Source organism: Thermobia domestica, chromosome 7 (assembly GCF_964235325.1).
Source record: "Thermobia domestica chromosome 7, izTheDome1.hap1.1, whole genome shotgun sequence".
Classification (NCBI taxonomy): Eukaryota; Metazoa; Arthropoda; class Insecta; order Zygentoma; family Lepismatidae; genus Thermobia; species Thermobia domestica.
This window is the reverse complement of record NC_137460.1, coordinates 201,420,597-201,448,012: the sequence shown is the minus strand read 5'-3', so window position 1 is coordinate 201,448,012 and position 27,416 is coordinate 201,420,597. Positions and strand designations below refer to the sequence as shown.

Here is a 27,416-nt window from a genome sequence, read left to right as displayed (position 1 = left end):
GTTTTATATTATAAATTGTGGTATTTTAGTTAAAATCTAGCCAAAACAGTTAAATATTTTACATTTAAAACTTTGTGTCGTCACTTCAACATAGTCGTATCACAGTGAATAAAGAGAAAACATAGTATTTTATACAAATAGGTTGTCCAGATTTTGTACTAAAACCTATAGAAAAAGATATATTTATCTAGTAGACCACTATATATATGCTCTATATCTTCACGTGCAACACTGCCCAGTTGCATAATTTGAACAGTATCTGTATCAATTAACACTAGCACGTCCTGCTTTTATAGCATTCACTACTCCTTTTCACACGAAAACACTACACACTTTTTTTTTTTCTCTGGTCTGTTTGAAATAGTCAGACACTATATGTTTCTTCAAAATCGCCAACACGTTGATATCTTTCATTCTAACATTGCTGAAACAGTCTTTTTCAAATTACACATGTATTTTTTTTTTTTTTTTTCCTGGAGTCACTTGCTGTTTCTTTTTTGGTCCGCTAATTCTGTGCTGCACCTTGGCGTTGCTTGGCAAATCTTGAAGCGAGTTGTTGTACGCGCGTGACTTGTAAGGTGGCTCTCGGCGTGGCTTCCCTGTACACGGTTGTCAGTTGTAATGCGGTAGTGCCAGTTCTTTCGCTCATTTCTTTGGTGTGATCACGGTCTAGATTTAAAAGTCATATCGGACAGATATGGAAAAGTTTTATGCAAAAATTCAGAACAATCCTATTGACATTTCAAACGAAGTTTATTTATTTATTTATTTATTTTTTAAAGGTAGGTTCACGGAACTTCGAAATTTGAAGTGTATGTTGATTATTTCCAATAAGTAATTTGGTTGATATAGTAATATTACTTTCAGATGAATATTTTATAATTCTGAACTTGAATATTTAAAAGAAAAAAAAAAAAAGAATGAAAAATTTGGACACATGCCAAATACACATTCCTGCAATTAGTAAATAAGCACCACATAGCTTTTCAGGAGATAAGCTACTTGTCCTTGAGCAATGTTTCTGCTTCATCAAACGGAGTTCATGAGCAATGTTGTTAATTTGCGCCAGTCAGTACTGGTTGTTCGTATTGCGAATGTTGTCAGTATTAGTCGCTCTATCGATAGGTATTGTATTAACGTATTAATTGCTCTCGTTGACAAATAGAATAAATAACTCGGAAGACGTACTGCAAGTCGCATGTTTCTTTGTCAGGTAGTTGAGTTAAATATTACCATATAAAACAATTATAAAAACCTTCAGCGAAGTTCGGTCTTACAAATATCTTCGAGTTATGTTGAATCTAGCTTTTGTTCAATAGAAAATATAACATAATGCTGTTAGAGAATAGTAAAGAAAGCTGACTGCAGATGTTGCGTGCAGTTAGATGGCCAGTAGCTGTCCTGTAGGAGCTACCAGGGATCATTTTGAAGCCTAGACCTGTTCGTATTGCTGATATACTTCAACGAAAATCATAACTTTTTAAGCAAAGTAATAATCATCAATTATTTGCTTTTTCCGTTATGCTTGCGGTTCTTGTGAATAATATGTTCTCGTAAAGTATAAAAAAGTGTTGTAAGGAAATTAAATGATAATTAAACTTTTTCTGAAGAAAAATAAGAACAAATACTTTCCTTATGGTTTGTGTTTATAATGATAAGAAAAGGTAAATACTCATCAGAGATAAAGAAACAACAAGTCGAATTGCGAAAACATTAATCTTCATAGCACCGTGTAGAATTCGTTCCGTTAGTGTGTTACATACATATGCTGAGGCAAGAAAACTTTTGAAAACTAATTTACGAGGAAACCAACTACGATCAGACAAACTTGTGAACCTATGTATTACATAGAGAAAAATGATAAAAGGAGGCGTGACAGTACGATTTGACATAGAAAATAGTGATAGTAGGATAAAACAGAAAACGGACGTTTAGCATTTTCGTAGAATAAATCAACATGTAATTATTGAGTTAATGTAGGATTACTTTTGTAGTTTTAGAATACACAGTAAAAACTAAATTATTATTGGAATAACATATTTGAAGTTAATGGATAGTGCTGCACGTGCAGTTATCGCAATGCTGAAGGGCGAATTAGAAGGGTAGGGAGAGTCTACAAGCTGGCAACACTACGTGAAAACTTCTGTCTCCATTGCCTAGTAACCCTTTCTTCTGAGAGCTTCAACATGCTTTACACCATTTTCTGTACCGATTCACTATGTACCTGCAATGGAAGTTGGACTTATGAGGGTACCAAATTGGGGGTATAACGTATGATATAAATATTATTGTAGTAGTATAGTAGTTTTCTTGTGGCGAAGTAATCATATCTAGTAACCTAGTACGTGAACTTATAATACAAAATGTAAGTTAATATGGCTGATATTAACTAATAATGCAGCTGGTAAAATAATCGAAAGTAGATGAAATATTTCTGAAGATAATGTCAAGAGATAAAACATACATTAAAGATAACGGTTGTTTTCCTTTTTTGGTGTTTTGCCAGTGGTGTTGAAGTCGTGCAATATTTGAACGTTTCTCATAATTGCTATCGTATATACATCGCATTACATTTGGAACGTGGAAAAAATAATTCCTTTTCGCGAGACTGATAACATTTGTGATCCTTTATGCTGGTGATGAATTGTGATAGTAGAGTGTCAAGTCACAGTTCCAAGTAGATAACTTACGTTAAATGTTGCGTAATGAATAGTGTATTCATTAAGAAGGAGTATTAGGTGAATCACAATTTCTCATATTTTTAAAAACTGTAGCAATAAACAAGTATGTGTATATAACCTTAAGTTGGTTGTCCAAATAAAAAATACATGGTTCATTGCTAGAGCCTTTCTATTTCAATTATGCTCCTGCTGGCGCTACTGTCGATACGTGATTTCCCGTACCTCCCTCGAAAGAAGAGGTACAAGTTGCTGCGGTCGAGATCTTTCAATTGTTGAATGCGAAAGCGTTGCCACAACGAATTATTTCGCGGACTTCACTGTTCTCTGTCTTGCTAGCCACTTTAAGTAGCCTACGATCTTCACTCGTGAAGACCAAGCGACTGAATGACAAATTGGCAACACAGCTGAGGTCATTCACTTCTTTTCCCTAAGCAAAGGGAAGGTTTCATCCGCCAGAGGATGGCAAGGGTGGAGCCGAAGTATAGTTCACATAGTTTCCGAGGGCACAGGTGGAATAGACAGGCTCTAGCAGTTTTTTTTTTCTTTTTTTAAAAAAAATTATGTCGCCTTAATTGATAGAAAGATCACGGTTTTTTTTTCAATATTTTGAAATTTTTTTTATTTCACAATTTTTCACAAGTCGAAATGACTACTAAATTTAATTTCTATGTACAGTTCGTTCTTTTCGTATCCCAATATTTGGTACAGTAGTTACGATCACAATTAAACCATTAAACGTGGGGAATAAGTGCTAGAAATTTAATTTAGAAGTCTCTATTGAGAAACTATTAGAACGTTGAAGGTACTTCATTTCGTTTTATAAACATATCTGATGAGTTAAAGGTAAATTAGTCGTATAGTAGTTTTTCAAAATAATCTCAAAGACAATACTATTTTGACATTGGCAATGCGCAAAGTACCTTCTCATTTAGAGTATTAACAGATACCTTATATCAAATGTACGAGAGGTTGCCCCCCCAAAAAATGGACGTTTTAAAAGCTATTTATTTATTATTATTGTTGTTTTTACTAAACAACGTTATTACCTTCAAAGTACTCTCCATTACACTTAATATATTTGCCTAATTTATAAATTCATTCTTAAAAACACCTTTTCAACCTCACCTGTTTTGATGGCTAACAGCTCTTCCTTAGTTTTTTATTTTATTTTATTTATTTATTTATTTATTTATTTATTTATTTATTTACTATTCACACTCCTACGTCGACAAACCCCTCTTCATGTTCTTCATTCGCGGAGACAAGAATTCTCACGCAGTGAATAAGGTGTGTAAGAGGCGTGAGGCAAAGGAGTCATCCTGATTTTTTTTTTTAAAAAACTAGCGCACTAAGGTAGCTTCGTAAGCACATGGATTGTCATGGTGGAAAAGCCAGTCCCCCGTCTGCCACAGATCATTCTTTTTTTTTAGTACACTTCCTCAGACTTTCTAGAACTGCTTGATTTACATTCTGATCTGGTGGAACGAATTCTGAATATATTGTCCTTCTCAGATAACAATAATAATGATAATAGCTTCGTCTTGATGTTTGATTTTACTTGACGAGGTTTTTTAGGGGCGAGACAACATATTCCAGTGGTTTGATTGATTGATTGGTTTCGGGGTCGCAAGAGTAACATCATGTCTCATTACCAGTAATCACCTAGGAAGAAAGTCTGGGTCGTTTGGTGCTTGTCAGTGAGAACTCGGGGCACAAATTACGCAGCGACACTTCTTACCCCCAAATCTGTTTAAAATTTGGCGAACCAAACTCTAAGGTAGTAGGTAGTCCAGATAACTTCCTCATCTCTTCAGTGGTCCATCGTCAGTTTCCGAGCACAAATGTACGAATTTCTTGACATTTTCGTCCGTTCGGGAGGTTGACGTACGTCCAAAACAAGGTTTGTCATCAATCGACATTTGAACTTTTTTGAAACGAGAAAATTGATACAGTTCGAGTTCTTTCCATAGTACTGTCCTTGTAAACTGTGTTGTGTTTTTTTTGTGAACAGGAAATAGAATTTCACAGCGCACAATATTCTCTTAAGACGGCCATAAGAAAGGTGCGAGCGAGAATGCTTTTACGAAAAAAAATCACTGTGTTTGGAGAACCTTTCCAGGCGACGCCACTGGGTGCACTGAACTAAGAATGAGTTTCCTGACAGTCACAAGCGGGAAAAATGCGTATTACGGAAGCTCCGTCCAGCGCAGTGCTATTGTTTTCTTCCTTTTTTCTTTTTTAATGGGTTGACTTCGTATATACGAGGGCTGCTGAAAAGTTCGTAGCCCAACTCGGATGTTCAGTACACTTCCTTGCACGGTGCTCCAATTGTTGCAAACCAGTTTAAAAAGAAAATTCTGAAGACTGTGTGTTCATCGTACCACTGTTCCGCAGCACTAATTCCTCCTTATCAAAACCAAAATGGCATCCTTTTAAATGTTGTTTGAGTTTAGGAAATAAAGTAATAATCTGACGGATCTACATTTTGAAACCCTAGATCATGCAGAGTCAGTTGTGTTTGCTGTGCCGCGGCGTTGTACTTTTCAGTAGTTTCGTGAGTAATGCAGAATCTGCATTAAACGTGTGACCCTTGAGCAGGTAATCTGAGTACGACTCCATCCTTATTTCAGAAGAATATTGCAAACACTTGTTCAGTCGACTTCTGCGTCTTCTTGGAGTGAGGGGAACGTGAGTGCCGCCACTCCATTGACTATTGTTTCGTTTCAAGATCATAGTGGTACAACCACGTTTTGTCCACGATTACTATTCATGACAGAAATTGGTCAGAATTGCGGTCAAACTGAGAGACTATTTCCCTTGATTTCACTCTTCACGCTTTTGATCTGCTGACAGATTTTTGGAAACCCATTTTGCTAAGAGCTTTCTTGCCCAAGTCGTCATGAATTATGCCTTCGACGTGTTACCAAGAAATGTCTACAATATAGATAACGGAAGTAAATTAACATTTGTAAGTCAGCTTCTGGGTGAAGGTCTCTTTACTCATCTATCTTGGGAAGTGATTTTCCATACGCATCATTAATGTGTTCTAGGATTCGATAGCTAATGATAGTTCCAGTAAGATACCGTTGTTTTAACCATGACTTTTTTTTTTGTCGTCAATACTGTAATCATTATACCAGCGAAATAAAGCTTCTTAATTCCTTGTTATGTTATATGTAGTGATTTTTATACATAATAGCATGGTGCCAGTTGCCAGATATAAACTTTGATATGGAGGAAATAACGGCTTTCTTAACTTTGGGTTTTCGGAGAAGACCACATGTTTATAATTTTTGCTAAACTATTTTTTTTAAAAGAGTTGAGTAGATATGATTAATTTGTCGGGTCACATCTTGAAACTTATACAGAGTATGATGTTTATTTAGTTCGTGGGTTACAGTATAATGGAAGAACTGAATCCGGAAATTAGGCGTACTTGCATGAGCGTCTTAGCTATTCGCCTATTCGACGAAGCTGTGATATTTGATCAGTCACTGAAATTACGTAAATTGGGTAAAATATAAGCATACCCAAATACTGAACAAAAAAGAACAAAATCCCTCCCAGTCATGGATATATTTTTTAAATGTTAAACCAAACAACATATAGTGCATAATATACTTAGCATAGTGTAGCCAGTTGCCTTGCGACTAAAGTAAATATTGTTTTCTGTTAATCTATTTGTGCGCGTAAAAGTGATTAAATCACTAAATTGACCAACAATTAAACTACAAATGAAACAACTATGAATTCAACTAGATTCATGTCTAAATCAGCAAGATCAGCCGATCCAGTTTCTTTGTAGGATAATAATAATAATAATAATAATAGGAAATTCCCTGTCGTTTATTGACGAATGGCGTTCCTTTCACTGATTCTAAGCTAGTAGGATTTTTTTTTTTTTTTTTTTTTTAATAGTTATTCTAAGTAAATGTTGCGTTACACTCCTTGGTTTATTGTATATCTAAACTTGCTTTAAAAAAAGGTGAAATCTTTCGTGAAAACAAGTTTTGAAATAAGGATGTTGCTCATAATTTTTTATAGTTATCCTTAAGCATGTTTATATAAAAACGAATTCGTTTCACTTTGTATTGTATTATCAGGGAGACAACTTAAAACAGTAAATTTGAGCTGTCAAAACCAAATCTTGTGTGAATCGAGTCGAAAAAGGCAAACCGTAACTTCAGGTTTTGTCGTCCTAGCAGAAGACCAATGTTATGAAGGGAGTTTATTTTACTATCCTTTTTGGTCTCGATCCCTTATATGCAGATTGCAGACATAAGATCTGCTGATATATGTATGTGAACATCTACTGTTAAGAGTGAGATAAGTTATTGTAGCAGTAAGTTCCCATTTCGTCTTAGTTGCATGATTTCGTGTAATATATGCACAGGTAAACTTATAACCAGGGACGTCATTTCAGACTTCGATTGAGGGGGACAAGAGCACCACCGACGTAAGACTTTCACGTTTTGTAATAGTATATTTGCAGACAATCAATTAAAGTATATGTATTCCTCAAACTCTTGTGGGGGGGGGAGGCAAATGCAAGGTTTGCCCCCTCCTGCACCCCTAAATGACGCCCCCTGCCCACAACATACATGCAAATTAATACGACATATAAAAAGATACGTAGTGAATAGACTAAGAAGTAAGTGGAAAGACTAATGCTAAATAAAGACAATTTCAAATCAAAAAGTAAAAGTATATGATCATGGAATATTTATTTCTTTGAGCTATTAGAAAAACAGAATACATTTGATTTGTGCATATTGTAATACACTCAAGAATACTGACACATTTCATATATGATTCTTCGACATCCAATAAATCACCTTTGGGTTTGGATTTGTGGCGACTTTGCACCAGTACGTCCTGTTCTTAAGCTTTCATCTTCAATCAGCGGTAGTAGTTGCAAACTCAGATTTTGATTCTGATTTCACGTAACAGCTCTCATATTGTGTTTCCTGAAGAAACCCCTTCATGGGACATGAACTTTCGACACTGTGAAGAAAAAAAAAAAGATAATTAAATAAAATATAAAGAAAATTTAAAGTAACAATTATAATTTTAACAAAGAACTTTATAAATGTTTATACGATTCGACATTCGAATACCCAAGAGTTTCATTGTTTCCTTGAAGATTCCGATAAAGTGAACTTGGATAGGAGTGAGTGCCGTGAGGTGATTGTATAATGTCAGTTTATAGGCAAGAAAACAGACCAAAACTTTACTCTGTTACAAGGAAATGTTAAATGAAGAAACCTAAGTAGAATGTTTTAAGTAATCTCTTGCTTTATTTTATATTATTATTATTATTATTTGCATACCACTTGTTCAGGCTACGGGCCGTGGTAGAGCGCTCACCTCTGGTGCATGGGGTCCTTGGTTCGATTCCAGCTCGCGCCTGAGCTTTCTGGTCGGCAAACACCATGTGTGTGAGTTTTCTCGGGGTTTTCCCGTTTTCTCCCACTTTCTTCATTCCAACATTTTATTCATTTCTCATTATCACCGTCTCCCTCAGCCTAGCTTGTATATTCGTGGGACATAAAACTTAAAAGATTTCTTTTCATTTGTTCAGATCATTTATTATAGCTTCAAGGGTAGCTTGAAGTTGAAACAGCCCATGTATAGTATGTCGAGACAGGTAACTTAGTCCTCCTATTTGTGCATTGTTCAGTAAATTATCACTACGTGCTTTTTAAGATCTTTTTGTGTCAAAACTGATTTCGATTATGGTTTATTCGTAGAACCATTTATATACTTGATTTTTGGTAGCCAGGTAATAGGATTTGCAGGAAACTTCTACAAATCCAATTTGTTTTGAAGAAGGAACGTTGTTGTTTCACACATAAGAAACCATGTTATAATGCTGGTCAGAATTAATTTTGCTGTTTCAGTTGTAATTTAATTTTTGACTAAAAGTAAAACATTTACCTTTTGTCGGAGACACAAGTAACGCAATTTCCAATCTGGAAGAGCATAGCCGGCTATGAACTGAATTGATCAGTTTATTTTCCTCTATCCTTATTCGGAGCCAAATGTGTATGGTTCATGTACATCCGGTACAGCCCAAGGCGGCCAGTCTAAGTATTAAGAGCACAATTGACGTTATTTGTAGCTTTTGAGAACATGCTTCGATACCTCGTAATGTGTATATCCCCGTCAGAAATTTAACCAGAAGCAATATACACGCATTAGTATTTACAATGAGCCTATTCTTCTTTGTATTTGGTTATAAATTGGAAATGGTATATCACTTTAAATTTTCGTCGGGAGAGAATCCTGATGTTCCCACTGTTGGTTCTACCTTTTGCTTTAGGCACCACGTTTTGTTTTCTGTGAAAATACAACATATCTCTCGTGGATAGTTTGTTCCTCCGTTAAATTACATATTACATGAAACTCACTGCGCAAACTTTCCTGTACTTGTATGTGTATGAAACCACAGCCAATTTCTTTCAGAGTGATCCATCTGTTTTCCCGGATAACCTTCCACTCGAGTAGGAACATTAGAAGTAATGACAGATTGGTGGCCTTTCCTGGGGAAGCATTGTTTTGCACTGTACATGCCTCTCGGAAATCTACCGCATTCCAGCACATGTGAACGTGACGTGTTGTGTTCATTGTTCACAGCAGCACAGTGGGTCTCGCGTCTTACAATTTCCTCAGCAGTCAAAAAAGGCACCCACCTCTATGTTCTCATTCACTGCCTTTATTCTAATGCTAAATGAATGCATGTATCACGTACCTTACTTCAGTATACTCAACACACGATTGATCTGACGTATAAGTTCTTGTCTTTGAGGATTCTCATCAATATCCGTAACAAACGTTAGTGTTAACAACTTACACTCCGCGGGATATATGCGTCGTCACTTGTTTTAATTTGCCTGTCGTCGTATTTGGATGCTCCTTACTTTTCGACTTCTGAGTTTGTTTTTTTTTCTCCAGTCTCATCGATTGAAATAGTCCCATGTCAGATCAAAGTAACTCATGAGAAAAATGAGCTCAATTGAATAATATTAGATAATGCCCCAAGCGAGTTCAGGTTTTTAATACACATACAGTATACAATATGAAGCGAAGGTACCATGGAAGTTAATAAACACGTATTACAAAGTTAATAACTTAAATGAATAAAGATAAGTTGGAAATAATAACAGATGTGTGTTTGTGCTGAAGGCTATTCAAACTATCTTGGCTATCCATGGGTTGCTGTTGATTCCGCGCCTGCTTGCAACTAATCGGCGTTTATATGTTTCTGTTTAGGTAATGGTACATCAATGAGTTGTTGAACCTGGTGGCAGTCCCTTTATTGCAGTTCCTCAATGGAGCTGATTTTCCATCAGAATAACGCGTGACTGCATGTATTACGCAACAAGCCACACTTCATTGTCCATTTTCTGCTATAAGTTCACGTCTCATATAGCTTCAGTGCTGAATTTTTTTTTCGTTCATCGAGGGGCCGCGGTGGCTCAGTGGTAGAGCGTTCACCTCTTGTGCATGGGGTCCATGGTTCGATCCCAGTTCGCGCCAAGTGAACTTTGTGGTGGACAAACACCGTGTGCGAGGGTTTTCTCGGGGTTCTCCCGTTTCGTCCCACTTTCTTCATTGCACCATTTCATTCATTTCTCATCATCACCGTCTCCTTTAGCCTATCCAGCATAACTGTGGGACGTAAAACTCAAAAATTCCATTTCATTTTTTTTCGTTCATCGAGATTTTTATTTGCCAGTTCTTATCCTTGAATTCATACAATAGGTCGATTGATACAATCTTCTTCGAAATAAAATTAAGTATTCGAACAATGAACTCGAGAGAATTAAGCAACGTGTAGGCAAGTAAGTAAAAATTTGTGGTGCTGAATTGTTGGATGATATCAGAGTCTTGATGGTACTGAAAACGGATAGAATGACACATGGACATGTGTATCTTCTCCTTGAAGAAATTATGAATCCTGGACCGCTGCTAATTGTAGTCAGTATTAGAGTTCAAGCTGAATATATTCATTTATTTTTAAAGCGAATTCAGGTAATCGTGATTTGCTACGAGATTTTTTAGCGGATGCGGACGGCATTCATGGTAGAACTGTCATCTCTAGCGCAATTAAACCTGAGGCGATGAGCAACATCGTGGCCATGTTTCCGTTTCGTTACGCTTTCCATCGTTACTCTCTTTTTAATGGGATAAATTCATATCAAATTACCCAGTTGTGATTATTTTTTAATTTTTGTACAAAAAAGTTGTACTTTGTTGAGATAATTGAAAATAAATATTCATTAATTTTTCAATGTTCAGTTTCTTCTTTAGCAACCACTGTGCATAGGCGCGTAAGTTTATTTTGTATTTTACAAAGGTTTGCGGTAAACACTATAGCTCTGCTACTTTTGAGGATAGTTATTTCAAACAAAAACACTTGAAAGAGATTTCAATGTTCAACAGTGAAGATTTAAAGCTTACTAGATTACAAATATCTTCAAAAATTTCCTGAAAATTTGCAAAATGCAAATTATCATTTTTATAATATATATATAAAAAAATAAAGAAGTAAGACTCACGGTTAGTTTTTTTTTAATTATAGGTTTTGTGGTATATTATTACTTCCTTTAAAAAAAATTGGATACCTTAGTCTCTTTTCTTACATTGCAATTTTCCGAAAATCGCCTATGTTCAATCTGAAATATATCAACAGGAACACACTTGAAAAGTCTGAAATTTCGCAAAACCATTGTTACTTCCGTAGTCACAGGTAGTTAATTAAATTTTGATCACTGAGACCTAACTAGCTTTTGAGTTTGTAGCGAGATTCGGCTTATTAGCAACGAAGGTACAGCTAAATCGGTAGTTCATTCTGCAACCAAACTATGTATATCAGGCATTGAAACATATAGTTCAGTTCAATTGTAATAATATGTTACTGGAACAGACTAATTGTTAAATCATGGTGTGATGGAAATAATTATCCAAAATAAACGCTGTTTTGTCTTACATAGTTTTTGATCAGATGTAATTTATGAAGTACTCGAGACCATTTTATTAATAGGAAGTCCTATTTAGCTTACTGTTTAAACAAAATACAAAAGAATAAAAAAAGAAAAGGTCGGCGCTGCCAAACTGCGCCCAATCGGCTGTCTTTCTATTGGAACTAGTTCGCAATCCATTCGGTTTATTTATGTACCATTAGAAGAGATGCAATAAAATAGCATGCCATTATAGAGGAGATTTAATTTTTGCAAGCAAATTCCACAGACAAGGTCATTTCATAGGTACCTTCAACTCAAACAAAAATCAGATGTTATGTATGTTCATACTCAAGACAGTCTATTGATTGCAGCACTACAGCAATTCCAGAACTAAATGTGTTGTCACTGAAACTACAAGATATCGTAGCTTGCATTTACGACAAGAACTGGTGTCTCGGGAAAAGTGAAGGAACAACTGAGGAAAAGAACAATCTTTTTACTCACTTTTTTTTCATCGACATGAGTTCAAAACTTATCCAAATCTCTAAAGATGACAAGTTTGAGTGCTAATTAGTAAAGTGCTAAGGAAACTATCACCAATAGAATTCACATCTGCTGTAGGTTGAATTTTCAGTATCAGCGAAAAATATACAGAAATCAGTCAACTTTTTTTAGCAATGAAATGTTCAAGAAGATAAAAAGAGAAGGATTAACAGTTGTTTGTGTTCTTGCTTGAAGTGGGAACTGTATAACTTACGCATTGCCACGAATAAATAACGCAACTCAGAAACTAGTCTCGGTGATAGAATTTTAACTAGATGTTACTACGGTAATAATGATTATTTAGTGAAGATTCGAGAATTTGAGATTTTTTTTATATATGTGTGTGTCCTTTTTGAGATATTTCAGGGTGAACATCGTTGATTTTCGAAGAATCTGAATGTTGAAGACCCATTAAAAAATATGAGACATTCAGGCATCCAACTGTTTAAGGGAGTAGTATGCCACAAAGCCTATATCTAGAAAAAAGCAATTAGTCACGAGTCTTATTATTATTATTATTATTATTTTATAATTGTAAATTTCAAAATGATAATTTCGTCATTTTTTAAAAGGTATTTGTAGTGTGCTAGGCTTAAATGAGCACTTGACACAATATGTTGTACATTTAATTCTCGATGGAAGAGCTACCGACAAACCCGGTTTTCGGATTTACCAGAAAATCGGGCGAGGAGGAAGGGTGAAAACTCCCGTAAAGAACGTGAAAAAGCCCTCATATGAATCTGTGTCAGTTTCGGGAATGTATAGCGGTGTAGGAGAAAAAGCTTATTCGGCGCAGGGACAATTACTGGACATCATTCTGACCTCCCTCAAGAAGCCAGCCAAACCGGGAATAAAGGATTCAAAGAAGAAGGCTGTGAAAGCTCTGTGCCAAGCAGCAGTTTCACAAGAACATTCTGAACCATGCTGATGTTTTTGTAACTGAAATGGACGTATCCGATTTGGGATTTTAAACAAGGCTCACGACAGTGCCGTTTCCGGATTTTGTTGCCTACAACATTCGGATTATTGTATATTTTGTATCCTCGTGTGTTGCACTATAAATGTTGTCACACAAGTCGTTATGTGTTCTTACTGTCCTTTTTTTTTCATCACTACTTTAGGATATTCAATAACAAAGTACATGCTTACTTCTCCATCTTCATTATGTATTATTCCCCATTTTCGGTTTTCTCCATTTAATGCTTCAAGGCACAGACCAATAACACTTTCCTCCATATTTGTATATACTTTTAATTAACACGTTGCACTTAAGTTTATAAGCTTTCTAACTCAAAACCTCCATTTTTCATTTACCTTGTTACTGCAGAGGTCCCTTCATTTTTTTTTCTTTTTGCCCTCCCACCGGGAATCAAACTTAGAATCACGTGTGCCAAGGTGCATGCGCTAGCCACTGTACTAGCAGGAAGTATGCGAGGCGTCTAGTATCAAAATCCATCACATCCATTTCGGTTAGTTTCGAGTAATCTCGCAAAACGTGCAGTGAAGCGCCATATACAAGCGTACAGTCCCATATTAAGCATTTTTTAGTGTCAAATATTAAGCATTTAAACAAAATTCTGTTTCCATGGAATTCCTTTAGATGAAAGTGATATAGAACGAGCAAGTGATATAGAACTCAATTTCGATAAAAAATGGATTTGGCGGCTTTTGATACTAGACGCCTCTCCTCTAAATTTTAAATGATAATTTTGTTTTTGGTAATCGAAATCATTTTCAAAACAGTAATTGTTAACACGCTTAAACTTCTTACTAAAACATTTTGTCATTGAACGTTAAGGTAAGAGCGCTGCAAACAATTTATGGGAACCAGAAAACTGTCTGCGTCCACGGATTTACGCTTTTCTTTCCTGTCTAGTGACCGATTTTCTCTGATTCTTAATTTTTTTTTCTCCATAATAATTGTGTGTGTTATATAATGGGTAAAGAAGGGTGGAATGCACTGTTATATATCTACTAAAACTGAAATATTTAATAAAGCTTAAAATTTCCCAGAAGCCGAAAAAAAACAAACTTATTTTTTTAGTTTTTGCATCTCTAGTAACAAGTATGAGAAAGAGTGAAACATTCGAGTTATTTTCTGTGATGCATGAACTATGACCAATACATTATTTCACGTAGTGGAAATGTAAGCTCCCATATTTTCTTTCTCTTGGCTTGTGTAATTTGTGGAAATTCGGAGTCGTAAAACGCCCCCCTCCTTCAGTTCAATAGTAAAATAATGGAAAACTACTTACTTAGAGCAAGGCGACCGCTAACACATCTCATCTAAAGCACAGAACCTTCAGTTTCCATGTAGGGAAGTAAATCACCAGAATGCATGTGTTCAGGGAACAGGAACTGGCAGGTATAAGAGGCGAAAAGTCCAGTACATCAAGTTTCTGTTTGTTCTTGAGTATCTTCGTGACTCCATCTGCATTCAGTCAGATCCTGTACTTCTGCAATGTAACATGTACGAAACTTCATTAATGTTAATTAATATGTGTAATACCTTGCTTTACAATATCTGGAAATTAGGCTCCGACGTGAATACTGACTGAATATATAAATTATAAATTGTACACAGTTGATTAATATAAATCTTTGATCTTCTGTTTAATGTTCACACTACTAAATATGTATTTTTGGAATATAGATATTGCTTCATTATTGATAAGCTTAACACAAATTGATACTACGACATAAAAGTGAACCTATTAAGCCATTTTTTTTTATTGTTTTAATTATTTTTAAAATGTTAAAAACGAAGCAGATTCTTAACGCTAGGGAATTTATTTCGTAACTTAAGGGGGGAATGTGGGAACATGAGTGAGTATTAATGATAAAAAGACATAGTAGTACCGGGAGTAGGGTGTCTAAAGCTCGACGATGAGGTTTTTGACTTAAAGTATTTTGAGAAAATGTACATAATGTGTCTGCATTTTTTACTTATTTCTACCTTACCACAGTTACATACATGTTCGATTGCTTAGCAAATTTATAGTAGAGACTTTTTCCCTCATATATAGTTATAGAAACTGAAAGGTTCAGTTTCCCTTCCTTGCAACCCCAAAAGCACCCAAATGTTGACAACAATCGACTCCCCCGTTCGTCCATCTCCCGGTGTTACCTTGCGTCTAAAACTTCCCATGTCAGAAGTAAGAAGAAACGCAACTTACACAATTTCTTAAGTTTATTTCGACCTGATACGCACCTAATTTTTACCATTTTAACACCCTAAAATCAATTTCAAGAGATTAAGGTTTCGTATTTCAGTAACCAACCCTGTGCAACAATTTATTTTATTTTTTTTTTTTTAATTGAAGTTAGAGTAAGTGTCCCATTCAGCACTAGAACATAAGTGGAATCCGCACCATATGAGCTCCTACCGGAACGCAGACTTGGGTCTTCCACCCACCATATAACCTACTGTAACTATATAGCTGTGAGGAAGTTCTGTACCAAATTTTGTTTCGTTTAGGCCCATTGGTGAAATAGGCAAGGATCTCTATGGATTTACCTATGTGATGAAAGAAATGAAACATTAATAAGGGAACAGTGAAAACTAAATATTTGATAAAATTACTGATATATCGTCTAACTTGTAAATTTCAAACTTCCATATAAGAGAAAATCTGTACAACATACGATGGAAAGGGCGGTAACATCTTATCAGCTTTACGTAGCGAGAAACGTAAAACTATTAAGCAAAGTGTGGCTAGAAAAAGAAGCAAACTGATTTTGCTATTGGTGAACAGCAAGTGCGTGAAAGTCAATAGATTCATGAGTGTATACCATGATGCCCTGTCCATCGAATGAGTGATTGCCCAGGATGCAAGCCGCTAAGTTCCTCTGTGGCCTTCGCACGAAGGGGGAAATGCGTAGTGCTAAAATGTATTATTGTGAAGTTCCTTTTTAAACTGGGAAAATCCGCGACATCCCTTTTAGTTTGCTAAAGGTAGTGTATGGAGATGACTGTTTATTACGTATCCAAGTTTTTGAGTAATTCAAATGGTTTAAAGAGGAACGAGAAGTGATCACAGACGACCGTACAAAATTCAACATGAAGAAAGTAACTCAAACCAAAATGGTGCCAAAAAATCTGATATATATATATATATATATATATATATATATATATATATATATATATATATATATATATATATATATACAAAATGTGCTAACATTTTGACAAATATCGAAAGAGACCTTATTTTCTTAGAGTGATAACCTGTGACGAATTTTAGTTTTCCACGTACGTACAGTTCCAAAACCAAACGCGATCCCAGCTTGCGCCAAGTGAACTTTGTGATGGACAAATACCGTGTGTGTGTTTACTCCCACTTTCTTCATTCCACCATTTCATTCATTTCTCGTCATCACCGTCTTCTTTAGCCTACTCGGCATAACCATGGGACGTAAAACTCGAAGATTTCATTTCATTTTCTAAAACCAAACGCCAGTCAATGTATTAGAAGAGCCCGAGCTCCCCACTCCATTTGAAAGTTCAGATGAGCACATCGAAATTCAAAGCAATGACGATCGCTTTTTTATTTATTAAAAAAAAAAAAAAAAAGAATTTGATGTTCTTAGGATTAGGTATGTTAATGTGCTGACAGCCCTTCTTGAGCGAGTAAGAAAACAACTGATTTGTGGACGAAAAAGTCATGGATCCTGCACCAAGATCATGCCCCTGCTCACATGGTACTGTCAGTGAAGACTAGTTTTGTCAAATATGGGATCCCTGTTAGATTATCCGCCCTATTAGCCGGATTTTGCTCCGTACATTTTTTATTTCCTAAGATGAAGTCAGGACAAAGAAAGGAAATAAATTTGAGACTGAAGAAGTTGTAAAAAGAGAAGTGACGGGTGTCACGAACATGGTTTCCGAAAACGACGGGCAACATTGCTTCCAGCAATGAAACATTCTGATGAAACGGTCTGGTGATCGTGCAGGAGATACTTTGAAGGGTATAATGTTATACAAAATAACCAATAGAAGATTTTGTAGCATCAGTCCAGCTATTTAAAGACACATTTCGTATGCTTCTTAAATTTGTACGTGTGTTCGGAGATTGTTGACGAAACAACATTGAAAGGAGAGGTATGCATATTTGCAGGGTACTGTACAAGGCTCACAAAAGAAAGAGCGTAAGCAGAAGCACTACTAACTTACATTTGCAAATTGTTATTCATCACGATTAGAGCCCCATCATTTTCAAAATACGCTAAATGTTTACACACCTGCTCTGATCCTGTTTTGTTGATACCATAGCATTATGTCGATAAATTAATCCATGTACGCAAATCAATATTACGTAAAGTTGCTCGTATTTAGTTCTTGGTTACCTGCCATCTTAATCCGAATTCTCAATCTCCCCCTTCACTTTATCACCCCATGTTCTACTTATTCGTATACATTTAAATTACAGGAGAAAGAAAATTGGCTATACTATTTCTGTGGGACTTCGCCTAGCATAATTTGCTAATGCCTGATTTATACCTTGAAGTAGTTGCGTTAGTCTAAACCGCTAAAGACCTACGTTTTGTTGCTTGTTTCATATTTTAATGTAAAGTGAATTTCGATTATCCACGGTTTTCCTTTTTATCTTATTTATTTTTGCGACAACAAATTACGGCATTAAAAGAAAAATCAACAACCGTAGAATAAGTTACAGAATTAGGCATACAATTAAACGTTATAGCAAAATATACAATACTGTAAATAAGGACAAAGAATATAGGGAAATGGAAGCACACGTGTTGAAAGAATGTGAGTCATGATCGGCAGGTGTAGAAGTTTAGAGCGACAACCAGTGAAGGGTGAATGGAAGTGAATCAACCAAGGACATTGGCACTACCTCTCCTCCTTCCCTTATACGCCTCTTTCTCATATCTGGAGGAAACAAGACGATGCATTGTTTGTGCCAAAATATTGTTAAAAAAAAAAAAAATCACGAATAAAGAAGAAATGTTTTAACACAGACAAAAAGAGAACAGTAGACCGTTATTGTTTGTGAAAATAAACCAAGAAACTTGTAAGTACAGAAAACTTGTTTATTAAGTCATAATTGTATGTTTAGATTCTATTTTTTAAAATATCAGAAGTATCTTTGTGCTGTCTTGTGTCCTTTTTCAGCCATTTTGCGAATTATCCGTGGTTGCGGTACTACCCAGTTCCGCGAATAATCGCGAGTTTATTGTTATAAGAATTCTGTGGTACGTGCTTGATAAACTTTCGTTTTTCTATCCATACAGATATTTCTACCATCCGTATTACACAGCTTAAATAATTCAAGTTTTGGTTTCTTCTGTGTTGTATTGTGTTCTGAGCAAACGATTAAAAAATGACCGTTCTCAAACACACAAGTACACATTGACGTTTAAAAAAGTATGCTGAATTTCATTTGGAAGTAGATAGTCCGATGAGAATCTTAACTTCTGTTATTTTAAATGTCATTAGCACCACTATACGGTTTTCTTTCAAAATACTGGATAGTTGAAGGAAAAAATCCTTATGTAGCCAAAACTTTATTTTTTACAAACAAATACAACTTTTGGTACAGACAGAAGTTGAGTTGTACCAAGTAGCGTGGTCTTTTCTGACTTTTTAACATAATGTCCAAGGGGCACAAGCGTTTGTCCAATCATCGTTGCACGAGTTTTTGAAACTCAGCTGCAAAAAGTCGGGATCGAGAGAGCTTGGAATACTTTTCATACCTATCTGAACCTGCAAATCATTCTGGAAACGTTGACCATTCAGCCGGACTTCAGTTGAGGAAACAAGTAAAAGTAACTCGGGGCCAAGTCCGAGCTGTAGGGGAGATAGAGGTAACTTGTCCCATTTCTTTCCTCGAAGTTTAGCCTATCGTATTACAACCGAATGGGGACGAGCATCGTCATCTAGAAGAATGACACTAGTAGAAAGGAGTTTAGGACGTTTCCGGCGAATTATGTTTTATCACTTTGTCTAATGTTTGACAATAACCTGCACCATTGACTGTTCCCCTTTTCTTCAGAAACTCTGTGAGCACTATTCCCGTGGAATCCCAAAACACAGTCATAAGAGCCGTACCTTCAGATGCTTAAACCTTGAACTTCTTCCTCACAGGATACGTGGGATGTTTCCATACATCGATGTTTGCGTGAATTCTGGAGTGTAGTGATAAACGAAGTTCTAATCCTGAGTCACAATACCACAGAGAAAGTTGTTCCCTTCATGGTGGTACCGGGTCAGAGAATCCAGGCAACAGGCCATATGTGTTTTGAATATTGTTCAGTGAGTTTACTTGTTTGTTTATCGTTTATATATATATATATATATATATATATATATATATATATATATATATATATAAAGCACCACCACCGCATCATTTGCACTGATATTACAATCTCCATAAACACAACCAGCTTCCTGTGGATGTCGGTAGGAACAAGGCCATTTGCCCAATTATATTGCATCATAGAAGGAATGTCTTTTTTTCACACCGTCAACATATGTTTTTCCTCATGATTTGTTAGTCTTTATGGCCAGGGCACGTTTCTCACTGCGTGATTCATGCTAATCACGCGCCGCACACGCGTGGTAGCCCTCACGAACATTGCATTGTAAATGTAGAAGAAAGACGAAAGAACACATTACTACTTTCATGTCAATTAATGGGCTCGTAGTTTCTCCAAAACAAAATAGGAAAACCTTTTTCCTTGAACGACCCACTTAGTTTAAAAGTTTGGGTAAATAGCTTCGAAAGAATAACATCATATACATGCATAGTTTTTTTTCTTTCTTTTCGTCCTAAATGTCCACAATAGTGCTTCTGAATTATATTTTTTGTACATTGTAGATTCATGCTAGAGTAATATGCATGTTTATAAGTAGGTGCACAAGAGTTTGTTCGAAAGTTACGCCAAGTACTTTTTCTAGTGAACTAAGTACAAGTTTGGCCTAGAGGCACAATCAAAATATGAGAGGGCTGCACTGGGACACTTACTAAAGAACGTGACCTACATAAGAATAATACGTAATCGCAATTCCCTTTAGCTCAGAGGAGGAGGGAGGACTCCCGGAAATGTACCTGGATGGAAACACTGCTGAGTACAATACGAAGGACCGAATATATGCATTTGAAAGTATGTAGTTCGAATTTTTGAATGTTGACACCACATGAAGTATGGATATAATTAGCTCTCGTACGGAAGAGCGAAACACAGGACAACGGAGTTTCATTATAACATGAACAACACATACGAAGCACAGACACAGGAGTGACGTGTGATATCATCACATTGATGTGGCAAGAACACAGTACAAGTATACAGTGTTTGACAGCCCTCAAAGTACTCGCCCAGGTTGTCCACGGTGCGTTGCTAGCAAGGAGGTAGGAACTTAAATGCCATCCGTTGCATGTGACTTAGAAATATGTGCCACATCTCGCTAAAATAATGTTAAAATGCGCTCTTTACACGGCAGTGGCTCTTTGCACTAGCCAGTCGTAAAATTGTCTTAATTACAACGCACAAAACGTTTATCGGTTAACAGTACACAAAAGCGCCGTATCACACGAGATATAAGTGTTCACGTCCACACAGAGCAAATGTTGCAGTCTTACTGACGGAGCGCAGGGAAAATACCCCGCCTGACTGGTTTTATTCAAACTCTCTGCTCCACCCCGTTCCAGATACTCCACCACTTGTAAATGAGGCGTGCTGCGCGAAGTCAACTAAAAATGTCACATCTACGCATCGAACAGAATAAAAGAAGTAAGTGGTGGCAAGGACATAAACAGACTAAAGGAAGAAACCGATAGCATATCGAAACAAAACTTTGTTTTTGCCTATTATACGGAATGAAGCGATATATATATAAACTAATTTAGAAGGTCACCTTAATTATACTTATTCAGAGATTATTCTTTTTGTGTGAACTTAGTGCCACCAATGATTCCTTTACCGCATTACCCATAATTAAAATAATAATAATTGGCCCACTAATATAGAGGGTGGACCATTTATCTTGGAATGCCTTTGCAAACGAAAACGCTGACACTTTGCAGAATACAAATACCAGCTGAACAGTTTAATATACTCTGCAAAACCACCAGATTAATAGAGTTGCCAACCCATCATAAGTTGTTTTTTCAAATGACACTTTGCCAAATTATTTATTATATGCTTTGTATATAAAAAAAAAAAACTGTAACACACTAGTTATTCAGTTCTGTAAACTAAGAGCACTAGAATATCAGAAATATCCTAATTTTGAAGGTTTTCAGAACAGTAATAGTGCAAGTGTGGTAGATAGGGCAATGCACATTCGAAGTACCGTAGTCTAATACTATAATCGTGATATGTAGTTCGAATAAACCGGAACAAAGTTATGAGGAATTGAAAATTTGAACTTATTCAAAGAGCTTCATTTCGAAACAGTACTTAAATGAATCAGTGAAACGTCATACGGTTATCCTTGAAGCTAAAGGAGAGGGATGAACACTGAAGATGAATGATTGTGAAATGGAATTTTATTGTTCTCCTACCGGGTCCATGCATCAGTTGCTTAGAGAAGTATTACTTCCTATCACACAGTTTTTAATAGACTTAAAGATCATAATGCCGTTTACAGCAACTTGATTTTTCAATCGGTTCCAGAGATGTGAAAAACATGGACAAAGATTGTTATACTGGTTAAAATGATACATTTGTGGAAATTTTTAAAAATGGTGATTGTTTTCTTTTGCTTTTGTAACATGACAGCAATAATATTTTGTAGTTTTATTTACATAATTTTGAACAGTGGTACAAACTTCTGCAATGTTCGTCATATCTCAAGAACGGTTTGGTGTTCGTCATATCATAAAAACGGTTTGGTATGTTACATTCCTGTAAATGCCAGTATGATCTTTATGTTTATTGAAAACCATCTACGAGTTAGATATATATTACCTAAAAAAATTTGAAAAAAGTAAAATTTTTAATCCCTTGTAACTTTGTTCCTATTCAATCAAATTACCGCTTATCCTGACCATAGTATCGACATGAAGGTATTTTGGATGTACATTGCCCTATTCGTCTTACTCGTGCTTTTACTGTTGTAAAGCTAACCAAATTCGGTTGGTTTTCAATGGTTTTGACAGTGTAGTGTCCTTTGGCGGCAACACTGAACAACTATAATCTAGTATTGTTTGTTTTCGTTTAATATTAAATTTGAAATGCAAAATCGGAACACAGTGCCATTTGAAAAAATACTTTATGTTGGATCGGCAGCTGCTAGTCTGGTGATACAAAAGTATACTTAAACAGTGTTTTCCCTGTTGATATTTACATGGCACAAAACGTAAGCGTTTTTAAGCATTAATTTAAAAGTTAAAAAGTCGTTTCAGGACAAATGTTCCACCCTGTATATATAATGTCAGAAATGCTATTTTGAAAATGTTCATAAGTTAGTTATTAAAATAATATGACACAGCGAAAAAGTATACGTTTGATATTATAGTGTGATTAAAGTAGTGTAAGGGGGGGAGATGAAAGTGTATTGTGGATGTGTCTGGAACAGAGCACGAACTGCGTATGATGTTCCAACAACTTCGGTGCGAGCACAATAATAAAAATTACAGTTATTTACTCATTTCCGACTTGCTATTAGCAATTTTCAAACTATCGTGATTGATCTATGTCATTCAGAGCTGCCTGGTCTGGCTGCCCTAATATGACGCCACTATCCTATGGTAAGGACGCACACGAGAACGTAAGAGCCATGAATATTACTCATTTATAATGTAGTAAATGAAAGATTTTTTCCTCCTACACGATAAAAGAAACAAGAACTGAGATAGTTGCAAAATTTCGAAATAAAAGCATTCCCTCACAAATAGAGATGTTGGTTTATAAGCTGTTTCTTAAGTGTACCGAAGAATGATGGGTAGATAACCACAATATCTAGAAGGACTATTTCGAAAGGTGCCAGTAAACTTACGGAAAAACTATGAGCAGTTCAGACTTGGAAGGATAATCTCGTTAAAAGTACTTCAGAGACGCGTGCTTCTTGATACATGTTAAGAACTATAGTTTTGAAGGTCCTAACGGACGAGCTATTATAGCAGAAAAAGCACAGTATACAAATTTGATCCAGTTTTATGAAACCATTTACTAATTTCGTGAAAGGAACAAATGTAATATTCCAAGTACAATTTTTCAGAGACTAAACACAAAATCATCGTACCTAACTGAGCTGAATGAGTTACACTGCATATTAAAACTGCTGCATATTAAAACGTTTTGCGGACATTTTGTTTTCACATCATACTCAGCTGAAAATTTCTGCCACTGTATTTCATAATACTGTTCACTTTCTAGGACACTGTTTTAATATTACCTTTTACAGTCTTTCGAAAACTAATTTCAAAAATGAAGAGGATTTTACTTTGAATGACATTACGGTAATAGATAGTCATGTGATATTTTTGTGTTGAAAAGTAGTTCATGTGCTATATTGAGCAATCAATTAAAATCTGAATATAGTGTTGTAGAACTCGGAACTAGTGTAAAATACGACAGGATTTTGTGGTAATGTGGTTAGAAAAATAGAATAATAACCACAGAAAAATAGCGTAAACGAAATTGCCGTGTTATAATATTCACTTCGTTTTAGTTTTAACGTTCATATTACAAATATTCCTTTTCTTTTAATTATTAAAAATTGGCGCTAATTTAACGGGGAATAAATCTAGTGTTTGAAAATTTGTATACTAACTGATGACGTAGCTAATGGTGAATTGTTGATGTGTAAGTAGCATGTTCTGATTGACAGCAGTGAATGAAAGCACTTCTTTCGGAGTATTTAAGCTCCACAATTATTTCTGTGTGTTGAATGACGATGAAATTAATGTTGTATGATGATGTGCATTGTTGCTGTAGATTTTGGAACTCGATTCCGGATATAATGAGATTTAGTGTAAAATTACCTAAAAATTTTGGGAGAAAATAAAAATAATTAGCAGTAAATAATTTTACCATAATCAATATTGAATAGCAATCGCGGCAGTTTGAACATTTTATACAAAAACGTTATTATTGTCAGTTTTTTATATAAAGAAAGTGATTCGAAAATTTCCGCTCAGTTCTCTCTGGTGCATAGGCTGCTGCTGCTTTTATTATTATTATTATTATTATTATTATTATTATTATTATAAAGTAAAGAATTATGAGGTTAAAGTAATCAGGATTATGAATAGGCAATAATCCTTAAAAAGAAGTTTGGGAATAAACACCAAAATATTCATTTGTTATACTGCAAATATCTCCAAATAATCCAAAAGTTACTTTTAGATATAGATGTTTTGAGGTAATCATCAATTGATCGATAAAGGAAAGTGAATCAAACTTCTATTACACTATATGGCACATGATTTCATTTATTTCTGTGCATTGCCTTTTTATCTGAAGTATGTTGCATCTAGCTTTATGTCTTAGTCATTTCATCCTCAAGTTATACTATTCGTAAAGCAGTGTTCGGTGTAAATAGAAATTTTGTTCCATTTTCTTTGTTTTCTCATCATCGGTTGCCAGCATATACTTTGCTACTATTTATTTTAAAAAGGAAAAAAAGTATTTTATAGAGTAGCCAATGAACATGTTGATGTATCAAGTTTACCAAGAATATTTTTTATGGATTATCTCAAGTACGTGGGTATTTCATTATATTAATCCTTTACTAACTCTCAATATCGATTGTCGCCTTAATGTAGTATTTTACGTCGTAGTATATACGAGTGCGTCTGAGTTCAAAAATGACCAAGACATTTCGACTTCTTCGTGAGATTTCTTGCTTCGAAAGATTTGATAATTGAGGTTGCTTCAAAATTATGGTCCCAATATCAATAAATAACCACATTTTGCTTTCAAAGTTTAAAAGAGGCCATAAGGTAACTGTTCTCTTGAGCCTTTTTCTGATCAAGTCTGAATGGAAGGTTGAAATATTACCGAAAATATTTTTTCTTTCTGTAGAATACACAGTATTTTCTGCTTAACTGTAAACTGTGCCCTGCATGCAAAATACGTTGGATAAAATTCTAGTTGAAATTACTTTTTAAAATGTTTTCCGAGGATTCTTGAGTAGTATTACCATCTCTGTATATTTAGCAACTTGTGCCGTGTACTTGCTGAATGCTGGTTTACAAGTTTTAGAAATAATTTTTCGAGGAATAATAAAAAAAAATCAGTTTCTGAGGGTTAACATTTGTTGTTTCCTACCTCAGCTTACTAAAATTTGCGTATTGTAGTATACTTTTCACTCTTAATATGTGCTTTTAAGTTTCAGTATGTATTTCCATGCTGCGGCATATATTTTTAATAGTTCTAGCTCAGTAACGTTCCGTCCAACAAGGAATGTCGCTGCCACTTGGTTTTACTCCATCACCAGCAGTCGCGAAGTGGCTTCGTCCATTTGTTACCCGTAGGGGAAGAGTAGCAGTTTGGCAGTAAAGTGAACTTTCCACTATGGAAGCCAAATAGGCATCGGACAAACAAGACAGAGCTTTGTTTTTAGCTGCAGCTTTTTCACTCTTTTTTTTTTTTAATTTTATTTTTTGAATAATTCTAAAACGGAAAATTTAAATTTCCAGTTTGGATATGGAATTTCTCCGTACTATAAACTATTAAAAGTTGTCCTAAAATTCTCTTGAGAAATTTGTTTATATGGCGTCGACATATTTCACAACAAATAGCATTTTAAAATGCACATCCCGTAAGTGTTGTGCTCTGTGGAAAATTTGGATCGGAAAATGAACTCATATTTTGATCGTTAGGAATACTTCACATTTTTTTTTTTTTTTTTTTTTTTTTAAAGAAAAGCAGAACAGTTTCGTGTTTCTTGCAAGCCATTGGTAATAATATCTTAAAGCATATTCAATTTCATAAAGCAAAATTGTCAAGGTTATTGAGTTATTGGTTTTTGTGAGGCATGATTTAGATTTTTACTGTGAAAATGATGATTACCGTTTGTTACTGCTGCTAGGGTGTTGTATTGCGCCATTGCTGCAATAGGTGATTTCAGTGGAAACATGAGAGCAGACAGAAGAATGAAATTCGGGGAATTATATTGAAGCAAGTTACATAGGGCACAGTTTTATCATATACGGTCCATGGTTGGTAGGCCTGTCTTCCTAAATAGTTCACCTTAGCAAACAGTGCACGATAGAAATCATTTGCTCATTTCAAGCGAAAGCGTAGAAAAAAATATATTACTGAATATGTAATATAAAATACGTATATAGTTTTTTTTTTTTTTAAAAAAAAAGAACACTAGAGAAAAGCTTTCATTACTTTTTAACGAAAATAATAGAAGTACGGCAAGAATGGAATTAATGGCGACGGTCATCGGAAGAAAGTGTGTAGAGAAGCCATTTTGTGCTCCAAGTATTTTGCGCAGGCGTATTATATCCGCCATAACACTTTTTAAAGTAACCCCCACGTTATTACAAAAGGTCGAGAAATGATAAGAAAAGAACTTACCTCGTGTATGTAGAGAAAATGGCAGTGGGAAGATGCTTGTGATGTGAATATGCTGCCGTGTTGAGAAAGAAAGCAGGAACTCGTAGCAAAGCCACTCCACAGCGAACAAGGCATTCAACTCAACTGACGCCACAACTGGGGCTGGCTTGCTGAGGCGTTTCCTTCGGTCGCGGTGTGTGATAACGTGAGCGCGGGAAAGTGGGGCCCGCGCGGGGAAGAAGGACATTTACTGACGCGGAAGGCAGCCTGTTTCTCGTGTTCTCCGCCAGTTGGCAGAAGCGTAGCGCAATAAACTTGATCCTATAGAGCTACATTCACAATCTTTGCTGTTAGTGGGGTTGTATTGGGAGGACAATCTGTACATTGTTGGCGCGTTGTAACTGGAAGTTTTAGCAACAATGAAAGAAAGAATACCTACTTTGAATTCATTTCGTAGAATATTCGTTTTTCTTTCTTTTTTGTGTATATATTTTTATTTTATCTTACACATTACTTTTTTTTTTTCCTTTCTTACAAAGGTTTAGAAAAGTTACTTTTAAATCCTTTATCAGTCCTCGTTCATAGTTAACGTCTTAATCACTAAACTTAAAATAATCTAGATTATTTTTCTTTTTTCTTTTAATCTTTCCTGTTAAAGTTTTTTTGTTCTTCTCTAGGTATGAATATGTAGGCCTGTATCTGTTAGGGTCCTTACTGATTATTTTAACAATTAATAAAA

General features: G+C 35.4%; 1 protein-coding gene and 1 long non-coding RNA gene across 5 annotated transcripts in view; one reads left to right on the top strand and one right to left on the bottom strand.

Moving 5' to 3' along the window:
• The window catches only part of LOC145690656 (uncharacterized), a 256,803-nt gene that overhangs the window by 142,022 nt on the left and 87,365 nt on the right, over nt 1–27,416 (top strand). The gene's annotated exons all lie outside the window — the stretch shown is intronic.
• LOC145690657 (uncharacterized) lies at nt 7,387–26,893 on the bottom strand. Its single transcript, XR_014132254.1, has 3 exons — nt 26,699–26,893; nt 14,446–14,646; nt 7,387–7,685 (listed from the first exon to the last, which is right to left on the bottom strand). It is a non-coding gene; the product is annotated as an uncharacterized LOC145690657 (long non-coding RNA).